At 42.6% G+C, this 15,051-nt stretch overlaps 2 protein-coding genes across 4 annotated transcripts in view; one reads left to right on the plus strand and one right to left on the minus strand.

Moving 5' to 3' along the window:
• Nucleotides 1-579, minus strand: part of KRIT1 (KRIT1 ankyrin repeat containing) — a 37,101-nt gene extending 36,522 nt beyond the window's left edge. For 2 of the 3 annotated variants that reach the window (XM_081102340.1, XM_081102339.1), the window contains exon 1: nt 116-565. The gene's annotated coding sequence lies outside the window, so the exon portion shown is untranslated. Of the gene's footprint in view, nt 1-115 lie in introns of all 3 variants that reach the window. The other variant, XM_081102341.1, reaches the window with a different exon arrangement.
• A 285-nt stretch (nt 580-864) lies between these two features.
• ANKIB1 (ankyrin repeat and IBR domain containing 1) overlaps nt 865-15,051 on the plus strand; it is a 123,002-nt gene continuing 108,815 nt past the window's right edge. Inside the window, exon 1 of the mRNA XM_081102338.1 lies at nt 865-1,157. The gene's annotated coding sequence lies outside the window, so the exon portion shown is untranslated. The remainder of the gene's footprint in view (nt 1,158-15,051) is intronic.

Below are 15,051 nucleotides of genomic sequence, written 5' to 3' on the forward strand. Positions count from 1 at the left end.
CGCCGCCCGGGTGGGGCAGTACCACAGCACCGGGGGCGGCCGGGCACGCCTCTCCGCTCCCAGAGCTGCCACCCAGCCAGGGGCGTTGGCCGCTGGGAAGAAATAAATTCCTTGCCTGGAGAGACCAGATGCGGAGATAGTCCAGCCTCCCGCCTCTGCTTTCTCGCTGGAGTCTGGATCGTGCAGCTCCACGTCTCACCCGTGCGGGCGGCCGAGCACCTCCCAGGCCGCTACATTCGCCTCACGGGGTGGGACAACGACCTGGGGGCGGGGGACCATCCCGCTGTCTCATTCCTCCTTCCCTTCCCTTCCCTCTCCCAGCGGCCGGGCCCAACTTCCTGTGACAGGAAAACCCTGGGTCGCCCGCGAAGTTGCCGGATGTGTCCGGCCGCGCTCCCGACCCCGCGCCTCCAGAGCTCGGAGGTCTGGAGCTTGAAGACCCTCTAGCCCACGGGCCGTTTATTGTCCTGCCCTCTCTTCGCACCTCAACACCATAAACGCCTCACCCTCTCCCGAGCTAGGGGTTTCCAGATGGTCACAGGCCTTCGCTTTCCATCCCGCCGCTACCGGGGCGAGGGAATCGCTTCCGGGTTCACACCCGTGACAGCCTCGCGGGTGGCGGCGGAAGAGCTTCCGGGTCGGCAACCGAGCTGCGGCCGTTACCTGCTGCTTCACGCTGGGGCTGCGGGCCGCGTGGGGCCGGTGGCGGGAGGCTCGGGTGTCGGCGGCGGGCGCGCCTGCAGCTGAGCGAGGGGCGGGTACGGGAGGAGGACGGGGCTGGGCGCGCGCGCGCCAGGCTGGAGCATGAGCCGGACTTGACCGCGAGGCGGAGGCGAGAGCCACCGCCCCCTCTTCCCCTCCCGCGAGAAAGGCGGCGCGGCGGCCGGCGAGGGATGGGGGGCGCCTGCTGACGGAGCCTCGGCGCGGACGCCTCCGGCTCACGCAGCGTTCCCGCGGGTCCCCGGCGCGCACCCTCGGCCCCAGCAGCATCCGCCCGGCGGGCGCACCCGGGCGGGCGAGGAGGGGGCGCCCGTCCGGGTGGGTGGGGCGGGGAGGGTAACCGAGGTCACGGACTCCGCGCGAGAGGCTGGGGCGGCCGCGGCGGTGGCGGAGCTGCAGGGTCCTGCCGACCCTCACCCTCGGCCCGGGAAATAACCGTAAGTCTCCGCTTCGCCGTACGGGTCTGTTTGAGGCTCACGCAACCCTTTGGGGGCTCCTGGTTCCGCGCTGGCCGGTGCACGCCCTCCCCGGCTTCCAACGAACGTGCCTGCCTGCCTGCCTGCTCTCGCGGAGGGCTGCCCGCCCGTCGCCGCTCCTCCGTCGCCCCCCGGGGCTTTTCTCCCGGTGAATGTGCCAGCCTCCGCGGCGCGTCCCATCCTCCCCGTTCTGGATGCCCCTCCTGGTCCCTGTCCTCGAAGGATCGGTGTCCCCCCTCTTTTCCTTCCTGCACCCCAGTCTTCACGGCCTCCCCCGCCCATCCTTTGAGACGTGGAAAGGCTGCGGGTCTTCGCTGGCCGGAGTCTTGGGCGGCGGGATGGAAGTGCCGTGCAGGGAGGGCTGCGATGGGTGGGGCTCGGTGCAGATGGCTCGTGTGACTTTCATTTTTGGAGCTTTTGCCACCAAAACAAAAGAATGGGCCTCTTTCCTGGACCCTCCTTCCTCTCCCTTCCTCTAAGCCGTGTGCTCTCCGTGGCTGCTTTGAGGCTCGGGAGATTGGAACGAGAGCCGTAATGAGCCATCACCCGAGGAGGTTTGGAGAATTGGTCTCGCAAGCTCCGTTCCCGCGGAATGGGATATTGAACAACCTTGTATTGAAATCAAGACCCCGTCCGCCAGGGCTTTAAGAGTAAATCTGATAAATGGATGTGAAAACAAAAGTCTGATGTTTCAAATGTGTTTTGGAATTTAGTTCTTAATTTCCAAAGTGTGTGAATGATGTGAAAATCGATTGGAAGGTTTTGTTTCCTTAGTGGTAAAAAACAAAAATCCCACTGAAGTGATTTTTAAGGATTTGTATCAGATTATATTTGGTAAGATATTATTTTAAATCTTTAATTCCAGAGAGGCCCTTTTTAAAATTTTTACTCGTTTGGATCAACCACCTACAGATGTTACACACCTTGGTGCTATGACCTCCCTGCTTCTTAGTTAAAAAAAAAAAAATTTAACTGTATTTCCAGATTTTTGACTAGGCTTTTTTTTTCTCATTAAAATTTGATTGGCTTTTTAAATTGCCACTGCAGAAATTAGACTTAAAAATATTTTTAATGCTGTCAGTGACTGGACAATAGCTCTTACATGCCTTCATGCACTTGATACTTTTCAAGGCACCATTGGAAGCAAATGATAATTTAAGAATAATTTTACTCTGTGTTGCAGATTTTTTGTTATTCTGTAAACTTCTGTAACATTGCCTGTTAGCATTGTTTCTTGTTTGTTTCTGAAAACATTGTCATTTTGTTAAAGGTAGATGTGTCTAATGATGATTTTTTTTGTTTCTTTTCAAAACCTTCAAGCGGTTGATTTGGGACTGTTACTTGATTTGTAACTTGAGACTGTTCACAGATTTTAGTTTGAAGTAGGCTCAGGAGATGCAGCTCCAGCTGTCTCTCTGGAAATGTACTTTACTGACCCGGCTTAGGAACCGAGCGCTGTATGAAGTTGAGTGTATTATGAAGTGTGCCCTTCGTAAAGTCCATCAGTTTCCAAATAGAAGAGTGTGGTGCTGCCCTGGTCCGTGTGGCTCCGTTGGTTGAAGCGTGGTCCAGTGCACCGAAGGGTCGCAGGCATCAGGTCAGGGCGCATACCCACGTTGAAAAATAAAAGAGTGGTGCTGTAGTGAGGTGGACAGTAACTTGGAAAGGTCTTTTTTTAAAAAAAGCCTACTGAACCCTATTATTCTTGGACGAAAGGTACGGAAAATAGGACTGTATTTTCATATTACACTTTTTCCCTTGCCCACTGCACTGAGAACTTTGAGTCTTCAATACCAAGGGTTTCCAAAACCTTGAGTAGACTGTGCCTAAGTGTGGGCTCTAACAGGTGACTGCTGAGACATGGGAGAGTTTTGTTAGATACTCTTTTATACTTCTTTAGTACTGCCCACTTTTGGAATAATTGATTTTCTTTCTTTTCTGGGGTGTACACTTGAACTTGTGAAAGTGAAGTATGTGTGTTTACAACTTAGTTGTAGTTAAAAGTTTAAGCTAATTTTCATGTATATATAGATGGAAGAGCTATGAATTAAGCTTATCTGATTCACCTTGACTGGAAGTTAAAAAAGAATCCTCAATGCTTTGGGTACGTTTTCCATTTTTCAGGATGTGCACAACATTTTTTTTTTTAGATGACATTTAAAAATACTCTAATATTAGACTTTTTATGTGACACATTTGCCAAAGCAGATTTGAGAGTGGCTCAGTCATTATTAAAAAGACCAGTCTGAGGTGAATTTTTATGCATGGTTCTGCAAATGCTTAGGTATTTTATTTTCTTTCTCAAAGTGACTTGCTTAGGGCATAGTAATTTTTGGACTGTTTATTTTTCAGACAACCTCAGACTACCTCTTTTTTTCCCCTTTCCAGATAACTTCATACTCACTTCATTTCAGTAAACCTTTATTGAATACCTACTGTGTGTGCCAGGCACTGTGTTAGATTCTGGGACTATAAGGATAAATAAGTTCAGATTGCTTTCCTCACTGAATTTGCCAAATTTAGATATTTAACTATGAGTCTATCCACCTGCCTTTACAGATTTCTCTAATAGGTTTTTAAGTCACTTGACTGCATTTCAGGGTTGTTTCACATCCTTGCTATAATAATAAACACATTTGCCTGACTAGTGTGGCTCAATGGTTGAGCATTGATCTTTGAACCAGGAGGTCACTGTTAGATTCCCAGTGAGGGCACAGGTTGTGAGCTCCATGCCCAGTAGGGAGTGTGCACGAGGCAGCTGATGGATGATTCTCTCTCATCATTGAAGTTTTTATCTTTCTTCCTCTCCCTCTCTGACATCAGTAAAAGTATACTTTTTTTAAAAAAGAAGAAACACAATAAATACTATTATGTGCTTAATTCTTGCTAGCACCATGCTAAGTCCTTTATGTACATTATCTCATTTCGTTCTTAGAACAGTTCTAAGAAGTATATTTATCTCCATTTAAAAACCGTGCCAAAAAACCCCAAGCCATACAGATTCTGGTTTACAGTAATGCTAAATTTTGTTTTATTTGTAATATGCTAGAAAAGATTTGACCTTACAGTTTCTCCTTATGGGGAAGAAGTTGTAATATAGTTATAATAGTTTTTAAGTTCCCTAATAATGCTTTAAATTGAAGAATTCTACTTTTATGAGATATTGGTAACTTTTGTTTTCTAAAGCAGATGAATTGTTATCAAAATATAATTTTCAGTTGTTTAAGCCTTTGAAAAGTCACGTCTGAAGTTTATTATGGTTAACCATAACCAGTCTTCAGGCATACATAACTCCTTTTTACTAATTCAGCAAGGAGATCCAGGGTCTATAACATGTATTAAAAAAAAATGTGTGTATTCTTTAGGAAGGACAGAGTATTGAGGTATATGAAGTCTATTTAGCTGTAATTTTTTTTTTTTTTAGTTTAATTTTGACATCTATCTAAATGCCTTGGAGAGTTTCTGTTTCTGTAATGAAAATATATTCTTTCACATTTATAAATGATCATACTCATCTATTAATAAGATAATGCTTTATTAGCAATTTCATATGTTTCATTTTAATAATTTTTCAGACCCTCTCACATTTTTTAAGGATGGTCTTCCACTGTCAACTCTTTTCACCAAAAGCCCCATATGTATTCTAAAATTGTTATTTTGTTTTATTTTTATTTTTTTTACCAAAAACTCAACAGTTGCCATTCTTTAGGCTAAGACCTTTTGTTACTGGTTACACACTCTTCTGTTTTAGGACTGTAGGGCAAATAATTATTCCTCCTCTAAGTTTCTAAGAAAGGTAATCCTTGATATTTTTCTATGCTCAGTCTGATATACATATTTTAATTTGACATAGGCAGTTTCTCCCTCCCATTGTAGCAGAGTCCTTGATAATCAGGTCACTGTATTTTTCTGATTGGAACAATGTTGTGTGTAGAATTACTGTTCAAAGACAGAACAATGATTAAATTATAATGTGTTAGGTGCTGAGACCACAAAGATAAATGAGTCAAGATTCCTTTCCTCATTGAACTGTAAAATGCCTGTTTAAAGTCCATGAAGAGAAAACATTGAGATGCTCTTCTATAAATAGACATAAAAACATTGCCCTCCTTATTAATGTACCACCTCAGAACATTGTAAAGGAAGGTACATAAATAAACCTATTAAATAGGGTTTTCACTCTGTCATGGCCTCAGACAATAATGATTATTGTTTGTTCTAGCACTAGATATTCTATATTACATCTTTATTTCACATTTTATTATTTTGAAATAATTTCAAACTTTCAGAAAAGATTCCAAAACAGTACAAAGTACTCTTTCACTCAGATTCTACCATTGTTAATTTTTTTACTGCATTTGTTCCATCACCTGCTCTCTCTCTCTCTCTTGCTCTCTCTCTGTCTCCATACATATATTACATATGTGTGTAAATACATACCCATTATCATATTTTTTTCTGAACCTTTTAGAGCAAGCTGCAAACATGTTCATTCCATCACCCATAATCTCTACAGTGCCTATATCTCAGAAACAAGGTAATCTTATATAGCCAGCATTTAACTCTCCAAATTAGAAAATGAGCATTGGTCCAACACTACTATCTAATCCAATTCATATTTCATGACTATCCCAACAATATCTCTTTCTTTTCTGGTCCAGGATCCTTCTCAGGAATACTGGTATATGTTGTATTTAGTTATATCTCTTCAGACTTCTTAAGCTGCTTTTTTCCTTGAAAGTTTGAGAAAGTACAGGCCCTACATTTTGTAGGATGACCCTCAATCTAGGTCCATGTGATATTTCCTCATGACTTCAATCAGGTCCTGCATTGCTGGTATGAATACCACAGAAATGGGGTTGTGCCCTTTTCATTGCATCTAATGCAGAGGCATACAGTGTCAAACCATACCACTAATGGTGATTAATACCTTGGTCATGTGGTGTACTTTCATATTTAATCAGTATTTGTGGAGAGGTAGTCCAAAATTATGCTATCATCCTGTTTCTCATCAAACTTATGCTTACTAGCCCTAGTGGGGGTGTCAGTAATGACTCCTACCCTAATTCACCACTTTTATGATAATTTCCAAATGGTAATTCTCTATTTGTATTATTCCTTTTACATGTATTGGTATTTTTTTTGGTAAGGTAGAACTTTCCTTTCTCCCATTTATGTATTTATTTGTTTATTAAATCAGCAAGGACTCATGGTTTTCAATTTTATTTAGTGTGTTGTGATTTATTAGTTATTATTTATTTTGCTGTTTACATTGTCCCTGATTTAGCCACTGGAAACCTCTGCAAGCTGGCACCTATGCCTGTTTATCATGTGCCCATCTCATTCATTGTGCATTTCTGGCAGAACATGCTGTTCCTGGTTCATCTTGTACTTTGTCTGGTCTAGTCCTGGAATCAGCCATTTCTCCAAGGAGCTCTGTTTGATTGTTGTTGTTGTTTATCTTTGTAAAAGATGGTATTTAAAAACAAAGGTTAGGGGCTTAGTGTGCTCATTGCTACTGAGGTGTCATTCCTTATGCAGGAGTGGGGAACCTTTTTTCTGCCAAGGGCCATTTGGATATTTATAACATCATTCTTGGGCCATAGAAAATTATCAACTGAAAAATTAGCCTGCTATATTTGGTCAAACATTTAATTAACTCACCCCCAGTGCCTTGGCAGGGCCAGACCAAATGATTTCATGGGCCAGGCATTCCCCACCCCAGCCTATAGGAAGTAGGAAATGTATGAGTATGTGAGTATGATATATATATATATATATATATATATATGCACACTCTCACATACATTCATAATTATTTCTATGCCTGTACATATTATAAAACTGTAAGTTATGTTTCTATACTTCCAATTCCAGTCCAGTTCCCCAGGCTTCTTTCTAGTCCACCTCCTTTCCATGTTTATAAATGCCTTCTCTGGCATAAAAAACTTGGCTTCACATTAAGCTCAATATGGTTTTACTTACTCGCTCATTGAGTTATCATTCTCCCTGCCATGTAGACCACCCTGTATCTTCCTCTCCTGCCCTGCATCATTGACTGCTGGGTTTGCTGGCTATGTCTCTGTGGGTCCACAACTCCTTGCAACTCCCTATCCCCACTCAGCATCCCATTATTCTTGGCTGTGGGCCAGTTGGCTCAGACCTCTGCTGGCCTTCCTAACTTGCCCTCAGTGTCCTGCATCTTCAGCCAGCATGCTGACTATTTTGCATGGCTCAGTATTTCATTAGTTAATTTTTAATTAATTTACCAAGGATTTATAAACATGCATATATATGATGAAATAGATACATAACTTCCCCAGACACAAATGATAGCACACTATAGTAAATGTTCTACATTTTGGTTTTTAACAACTATGTTGTATTTCATTGTGTGCATGCACATATGTGTATATACATCCCGACAGACACAGACACATACACACAAACCCTCCTGACCTGTAGTAGATTGAGTAATGACCTTAAATTCCTCCCATCCTGGTATGCAGTCCCCTTTGCAATGTGATTTTGCTGCTTCTCCTAGCTAGAGGTGGAATCTATTTCTCCATCTCCTGAGTCTTGGCTGGCCTTGTGATTTGCTTTGACCAATAAATATGGTGGAAATGATATATGAGTTCTGGAGCTTGGTCCTTAAAAGGCCCTCAAGGAATGCCCTCCTGCAACTGCCATGTAAAGAAACTGGTCTATCCTGTAAGAGGACAAGGTCTTTTGGAAGAGAACCAAGTATGCCTCTGTTGACAGTTAGTGTCAACTAGCAGACATGAAAGTGAGCTGTCTTGGACCTACTCACTCAGCTGACCCTTTAGCTCAATGTACCTGCAGAGGAACCAGAGGTGAAAGCAGCAAAGAAACCATCCAACCAACCTACAGAATTTTGAGAAATAATATTGTTTTGAGGCACTAAGTTTGGGGTCGTTTGTTCTGTAGCAGTAGATATCTGAAAGCATATCTGTTCATTTTGGACATTTGGTTGTCTCTAGTCTTTTACTATGAACAAGATTGCAGCAAATATCTATATATATAAAAGCATAATATGCAAATCGACCAGGTGGCAGAACGACCAGTCAGCTGTGACGTGCACTGACCACCAGGGCGCAGATGCTCAATGCAGGAGCTGCCCCCAGTATGATCGGGGCCTGCTGGCCAACCTTTCGGTCCCCCCCCCCCTCCTGCTGGCAGGCTCCAATCGCCCAATAGGCAGTGGGAAACCGGGGGGAGGGGGGAGGGCGGTGGCACATCTGCCAGGGCCCCAGTCCTCTGTCAGTTGCCCCACATAGAGCGACCAGTGGCGAGGGGGGAGACAGGGCCGGCGAGTGGGTAGGAACAGCCAACCTCTTGGTCCCCTGGCCGGCAGGCTCCAATCGCCTTATGGGGTACCAGGAACCAAGGGTGGGTGGTGGCTGACGCTAGCGGTGCTGTGGCGCTGATAGCCCCGCCAGTCGCTCCACACACAGAGGGCAACTGTGGCAGCAGCGGCAGGAGGCGGGGCTGGCTGCCAGCAGCCGGGGAAGATCAGCCCTAAGAGCAGGCCAGGCCTAGGGACCCTACCCATACATAAGTTTTATGCACCGGGCCTCTAGTCTTGTATATAATATATATTGTTTTAATTTTAATAATGCCAGATTATTTTCCAGAAATGTTGATACAATTATTATTGCTATCATTAATATCTGAGAGTAACTTTCCCCCATAAGCTGATGTTATCTGATGCTTTTCTTTGACAATAAAATATGTATAAAATTTGTTTCTTATTAATTCTGCATTTTCCTAACTACTTGTAAAGCTGATCATCTTTTGATGTACTTGTTGGTCCTTTTGGTTCTTCAATTCTCTGAATTGCTTATTCATATCTTTACTCATTTTTTTTTATTGGAGTTTTTTTCCTTATCAGTTTGTTGGTTCTCTTTCATATATAATGGATATAATCCTTTAGCTTTGTTTGTAAATATGTTGTTTGTCTTTTGTTTTTGTCTTAGTTTATGGTATTATATACCATACTTTTTTTGTATTTCATATAGTCATTAATGTCTATCTTTTTCTGTATGACTTTTGATGAGAATATCTCTCTCCTATTCTAGGTTTTACTAACTTTTTCCTAACTTTTCTTCCAACTTTATGTTATCTTTCCTATCAGTTAGGAAATGATTTTTAAAGTGTGGTATTAACAAATTAGGTGGGAAGATGGCGGCATAGGTAAACATTTGAACTAGCTGCCTCTCACAACCACATCAAAACTACAACTAAAAGACAAAATGGATATCATCCAGAACCATGGGAAGGCTGGCTGAGTGGAAGTCTGACAACTAGAGGGAAAGAGAAAAGCACATCTAGACTGGTAGGAGGTGCGGAAGAACGGAGGTATGGAGGCGCGCAAAATGGGCTGGCAACTGGGTATGCTGTGGTCTTTTTCAATCGAGGGGGAGATACAAACTCCTGACTGCTCTGAATTCCAGTTCAGGGCAAGACTCTAGGGACCCAGACTCATATGGGGAGAAACTGGACTGTCTTGCATCAGGCCAGAACATGAGGGCGGCTTTCTCTCAGAGGTGCTTGCAGCATTCATTGTTCCTGCACCAGGCCGCGGCACACAGAGACCCAGGGACCTATCGGGCAGGGCTGATGGGCAACCATTGTTGCCTACACCGCCCCATGATTCCCTGAGACCCCTCCCCACCCAAGCTGTGCTCAGAGGCTTTTGCATATGAATAGCCTGCCCTTTTGCAATCTAAAACCTAACAAACTGCAACTGGGTCAAAGAACCCCAGAGCATGCAAAAGAAGGCCTAAGGCTCGTCAGCAGCCTGCATTGCTTCACAGCTGCACCTCATCTGGGCACCTCTAAACCCCAAACAGAGGAGGAATCTGCAGATCTCTCTGTAGTTCCTTCTGGGTGGCCTCAGGCAGTGGCTGACTTTGCATCTTCTTAGAGATCCAAGAGCCAGTGTACCCAGTGGTCAGTGAGACCGCACCAGATTACAACTCTTCAGATCCATAAGAGACACACTCGGGGGCAGACTCAGTGAGCACCAAAGCCCCACTGAAGCAAGTCCTGCCCCATAAGGGTGTTTCCAGCACAGCAGTTCTCCCATTGAAGACACAACTGGTCCTCACAGCCAATTAGTCTGGAGGTCAATTCCTCCCAGTGATACCAACAGCAGTTAAGGCTTACCTACAACAAGACTGTGCACACAGTCCACAAAGGGGTGCACCAAGAGCGTCCACCTCAGGTGACTGGGGAGGCTGAGTCACTGGGCCCTATAGGACACATAATACACAAAGCCACTCTATCAACACAGGGAAGCAGCCAAAATGTGGAGACAAAGAAACATGTCACAAATTACAGACAAAGAAACATGTCACAAATTACAGAAATTACAAACTACTGGATATAGAGTTCAAAACCCCAGTTATAAGGTTGCTCAAGAATCTTCTAGAAAGCTCTGAGAAATTCAGTGAGACCCTCAAGGATATGAAAAAGAACGAATTAGAAAGTAAGCATACACTGACTAAAATAAAGAATAACATATAGAGATCCAACAGCAGACTAGAGGATCCCAAGAATCAAGTCAAAGATTTGAAATACGAAGAAGCAAAAAACATCCAACCGGAAAAGCAAAAAGAAAAAAGAATCCAAAAATATGAAGATAGTGTAAGGAGCCTCTGGGACAACTTCAAGCATACCAACATCCCAATTATGGGGGTGCCAGAAGAAGAGAGAGAGAGCAAGATATTGAAAACCTATTTGAAGAAATAATGACAGAAAACTTCCCCTACCTGGTGAAAGAAATAGACTTACAAGTCCAGGAAGCGCAGAGAACCCCAAACAAAAGGAAATCAAAGAGGACCACACCAAGACCCATCATAATTAAAATGCCAAGGGCAAAAGACAGAGAGAGAATCTTAAAAGCAGCAAGAGAAAAACAGTTACCTACAAGGGAGTACCCATATGACTGTCAGCTGATTTCTCAACAGAAACTATGCAGGCCAGAAGGGAGTGGCAAGAAATGTTCAAAGTGATGAATAGCAAGAACCTATAACCAAGATTACTTTACCCAGCAAAACTATCATTTAGAATTGAAGGTCAGATAAAGAACTTCACAGATAAGAACAAACTAAACGAGTTCATCGCCGCCAAATCAGTATTATATGAAATGCTGAAGGGTATTCTTTAAGAAGAGAAGAAGAAAAAGATAAAGATAAAAAATTATGAACAACCGAAACCGGTTTGGCTCAGTGGACAGAGCGTCAGCCTGCGGACTGAAAGGTCCCAGGTTCGATTCCGGTCAAGGGCATGTACCTGGGTTGCGGGCACATCCCCAGTAGGAGATGTGCAGGAGGCAGCTGATCAATGTTTCTCTCTCATCGATGTTTCTAACTCATTATCTCTCTCCCTTCCACTCTGTAAATCAATAAAATATATTTTTAAAAAAATTATGAACAACAAAGTGACAACAAATACATATCTATCAACAAGTGAATCTAAAAATCAAGTGAATAAAAATTATGAACAGAATAAACTGGTGAATATAATAGAATTAGGGGCATAGAAAAGGAGTGGACTGACAATTCTTGGGGGAAGGGGGTGTGGGGGTGCGGGAAGAGACTGGACAAAAATAGAACACCTATGGATGTGGACAATGGTGGGGGGGGGGTAAGGGCATGGGGTGGGGTGGGAACCGGGTGGAGGGGAGCTATGGGGAGAAAAAGAGAAACCACTGTAATAATCTGAACAATAAAGACTTATTAAAAAAACAACAACAAATTAGGTGGTTCATTTTCTTTAATGAGAAGTTAGAGAGGTAGGCAGTCCAGCGTGGTATGGTGGCTCCATGATGCTATCAGGAATATAGACTTATATATCTTTCTGTTTAGTCATCATAGCAGGTATTTGTCACCTCTTGGTTCCAGAATGGCATTCCAGGCTGAGCAGCAACTTTTTATGCTCTGGGAATGGGGCCAAGACAAAGCAGGTCCCCCATAAGAGAAAGTTCTTGTGAAATATATTTTCTTTCTTTGAAAAAAATAATGCTGATTTTGCTTTCTGAATCATAATAAATGTGTGTGTAGAATAAGGCCTGAGAATCTTTTTCTTTAACCTGTTGGACAGCCATAGTTCCCCCATCTCCAAAGTTATTTGTAAGAAAACAGGGAAATAAACATGATTATATTCTCAAATTGAAAACTAATGTTGAGAACATAGGACTTTATCATTATGTTCAATAGATAATATGAAAGGTGTTTTATACGCCAGTATAAAACTGAATATTATGTGATTCTTGTCCTCAAGAAGTTTACTAGATAACTGGGGAAGCAGATTAAACATTTCATTACAGTATTTGATGGTAAGTGAGTGTATTTTCAAGTTGGGGAGGCAGGACATCTAACTATGTTGGTTGAGAGTTAGAGAACTATCATCAGGATAGGAAAATGGTTTCTAAGCTAAGTGACTAGGAGGAGTTAATCTATTGAGGAGGAACTTGTAGGGGGATGGTAAGAACATTCCAGGAGTTCACTGGTGTGTGGGAGTTATCAGAGATAGGCAATGATGAGATAAATTCTGGTTTAAGCAGGACTTTTCCTTATATCCTTAAAAGCCAGGAGCCTTGGGAAGGTTTTAAAATGGAATCGGACAAGATTGGACTTGATAAAGTTAAGCTAGTTGAGTGGTGGTGATGGGGGGAGAGGAGAGTGGATGCTTTAGGGAGTGAGATCTGGATCCAAGGGCACCTATTAGGTAGGAAGTTTATCTGATGTATTAATATCTAGTCTGTATTAAGTGTTTATTGAGTACCTTTGTGAATATAATGGGGGGAGGGATAAAGAGATATTAAAAATAGTTCCTAATCTCAAGTAGTTCGTATTTTAAAATAACTACCAGGTAAAGACTAGATATCAACAATATGAGGCAGTATACTAATATTATGGCTTCTATCCCATAAAGTGAGGGCAAGTAAAGACCAGAATTAAAGCTTGAACCTAGAAGATATTCAATGCTCCAAAGCACATATTCTTTCCATGTATACTGTGCTGCCTTCCACAGCACTTATTTAATTATCAATATGTTACCTGTCAGTTACCTAGAACCCTTGTGAAATAAGATTGGAGTACCATTAAAAAGGTCTTCAGCTTGGGACACAAAATATCAAAGGAGCTCCAGGCTTTCTCCAAGCAGTTTCTCTGTTGAATAGAGTATAACCAGGAAGATAAATGTTGGTCAGAAAAATTGCCACATTATCTGAATTAAGTAGTGTTGTAAATAGTCTTGAGATTAGTTTCTGGGAAACTTAATATTGAACTAATGGGACGATGGAGGACAAGACTGGCATAGCATGCCCTGTCATTAGATAACTGAATAGCATTCTTACTAATGTTAATGGCCTTTTTTCCCTTGTTAATCTGTTAAACTATTAGTTTGACACAGGCAAAATAAAGATGGCTAGAGATAATAATTTTATCCTTTGGTGTCTCTAATTTTGTAAGTATGTGCTTGCCATGTGACTCTCCGGGGCTCAATTGTAAGTTGATACATTTGGATAAGATCTTCTGAGGGTTCTTCTTGCTCTGAAATGTGACTTGACATGACATCCACAGAATTACTTAAAAAGTTAGGATATGACATTCTGATTGGAAGAACATCATCTTCCCTATAGAATAGGGAGGACTAGGAAGGAGAGAGAAAGGTTGGGCTGATACCTTGGTATCACAGACAATGCTCTAACCAATTGAGCTGAGCTACCCAGCCAGGGCCAACATCAGTGGCTTTATATCTTAACATTAAATTGTTTATACAAAAAGTATACAATCTATACATTGCCAACCTCCAAATTATATCTCCAGCCCAGACCTTTTTTCCTCAACTTCAGATTTGTATATCCTTTGGGCTGCCTGACATCTAGTAGGCCTCTCAAATGTTACATGTTAAAAAATAAGTAGATTTCCCCCTTCTCATACCTCACCTCCTGCAATCTTCCCCTCTCAGTAATGGTAACTCCATCCTTCCAGGTGCACATGCCAAGAAACTTAGAGTCATTCTTGTCTTTTCCCTTTCAATGCCTACTTCCAAGATGCCAGCAAATTCTGTTGGTTCTTTCACGGTACATCCAGAATCTGATCACGATTCACCATCTCCACTGCAGCCTCCCAGGTCCAAGCTACCATTATCATTTAGTACTTGGATTAGGGCTGCTGCTTCCTAAATAGTCTCCCTGTTTCTAGTCTTGCTGCCACCCTCATTAGTCTTTTAGACAGACAGCCAGGGTGATCCTGTTAAATTAAATCAGGTCATTTCATTCCTTTGCTAAAAACCCTCTAGTGGCTTCCCTTTTCACCCAGAGTAAAGGCCTAGTGATTTATGATGACCCTTCAAAACTCTAAACAGTTCACCTGCCCTCATTACATCTCTTCAGATACTACTTTCTTCCTCACTCTACACTATGTAACACTGGCCTCTTTTCTGTTCCTTGAACAGATAGGGTATGCTCTTTAAAAAAAAAAAAAAAAAAAAAGATTTTTGAGAGAGAGAGAGATTTGTTGTTCCACTTATTTATTCATTCATTGGTTGATTCTTGTATGTGCCCTGACTGGGGATCGAACCTGCAACCTTGGTGTAGTGGGACGATGCCCTAACTGGCCAGAGCCTAGGGCATGCTCCTTTTCATTGGCTGTTTCCTCTGCCTGGAATACTCTTACCCCTAGATATCACATGGCTCACTACCTCCTTACTCAAATGTCACTTTCTCTAACCATTCTTTTAAAAATATGACATCTCAAAACTCTTATCTCCTTTCTAGCTTACACACAAAAATAGTACAATTCCAGAGGCCATACATAACACC

The sequence above is a fragment of the Myotis nattereri genome (assembly GCF_964212035.1).
Source record: "Myotis nattereri genome assembly, chromosome: 11".
Taxonomy (NCBI): Eukaryota; Metazoa; Chordata; class Mammalia; order Chiroptera; family Vespertilionidae; genus Myotis; species Myotis nattereri.